This window comes from Rhea americana, unplaced genomic scaffold (assembly GCF_003343005.1).
Source record: "Rhea americana isolate MKP2758 unplaced genomic scaffold, rheAme1 scaffold_7, whole genome shotgun sequence".
NCBI lineage: Eukaryota > Metazoa > Chordata > Aves > Rheiformes > Rheidae > Rhea > Rhea americana.
In genome coordinates this window covers 1,420,462-1,422,192 of record NW_028186867.1, presented here as the reverse complement: position 1 = coordinate 1,422,192, position 1,731 = coordinate 1,420,462, and positions in this window count along the sequence as shown.

The window sequence follows — 1,731 nt, the reverse complement described above, 5'->3', positions numbered from 1 at the left end:
TTTTTTTTTAATATAAATAGTCCTGTCACTGCTTATGCTGTTATACCAGAAATGGAAATCTAATAAAGTTCCATGCTCAATATGAATGAGTGGAATAGCTAAATATGGTACACCAAAAAAAATTTGCTATTAAAAAAAAATAACGTTAGTCTCTAATTCTACCATGTATGTCTGAATATCCACACTGATTTTTTTCCTTATTAAAACTTAAAGGGGAAACATAGCAGATTCAGCCTCTTATTGCTGAATTCTTACTTAATGACAAATTTCTGCACCCAAAATCTAGGCTGAAAAAGTCCACACTTAACTTGAACTAGCTAGATTTAGCCAGGTGAGTTTAAAGCAGTAGAAATACTTAAAGTTTCATTGCACAACGTACCCCACAGTTTCAAGAGTTAAGCTGTTAATGCATTCTCAAAGTTCCAATTCTTTCATATCAGTGACAGCACTTTCACTTTGCTATTGACAAGATTTCATATCTCATCTTGGTATCTGCCTCTTTACATCTTTAATTTCCCTTAGAGATGTGCCATAAGGGCAATGAGCATCCCACAATGCGTGCTGTGATTTTGTGGGTTGCAGCACAACCATTAATTCAATGTCCCACTGCCTGTTCTCAGCTACATTACCCAGTCCTCTAATCAAGTAACTTATTGTGCTAGAATGGCCACAGTAAGTACCTTACAGATAAAACACAGTACTAACTGCCTCTGTCTGATGGGTAAGTGACCCCAAAGATTCACGATGGCCTGTTGCATCTCTTTTGCCAAGTCGAAAGATCTGTTAGCTTAAAACCCCTAAAACTCTGATTATAAAATTACTGTTTCCATGTCCACAAGCATTATTTCTGCATTGCTGTTAAAGTCATTTATGTAAATGGAATGCTAACTTTACATTGTAAGGTGTCATTGCTACCTGCGCAGATGAGTTAACAGAGACTGTGTTGGGAGTTTTGGTTTAACATCTGAAAAACCCACAAGCAAAATGTACCACAGTAGAGTTCAGCCTTCTCTGAGCAAGCTGATTGCTGAAGAAAACACAGAAGGCCTGAAATCCTAGGACTAATCTTGCCTTTCCTGCCACATAGGCAGGCATTGAGCAGCCCGAATGTCCAGTGTGAAAACTCACAGCAGAGAGGCAATTTTGGAGGTGTCTCTACCACTGGCCATCTATCACTTTTTACTTTTCAGAAGATAGTTCAAAGTGGCCTATGCGAATGCTTCTTGTTCATTAAATGGAAAAATTAAGCTGTTATACTAAATTATGTTCAGCACTGGCCCGCTTTAGTCATTTGACTTCACCTTGAAGCATGCTACAAGTTTCTAAATGGTAATTACACATCTGAGAGGCAGCTAGGGTTGTTGCTATCTATCAGCCATCAGATACCTGACTATATATGTGTATGTAAAGCCATGTCAAGCAAAGACAGAATTCCTTCATTAGCAGGTATATCATCAACATACTTGTGATCAAAAGCTCCAACAATGTAGCCACAGCATGTAATTTATGTGTGCAGATAAATCACGTCACAGAGTTTTGATATGATTTTCTGCTATTTTATGCTTTTCTTCCAAAAAAATACAAAACAAAATTAATATGAATAACAGCCTGTATTAATTCCACATTAAGGGCTTAAATGAAGAGGTATTAGAAAGAAGAGAAGRAACTAAAAGGTTAAGGTATTCAAAAGCAGTAACTCACGATTGCATATACTGCAGGCAGCTAAGCATG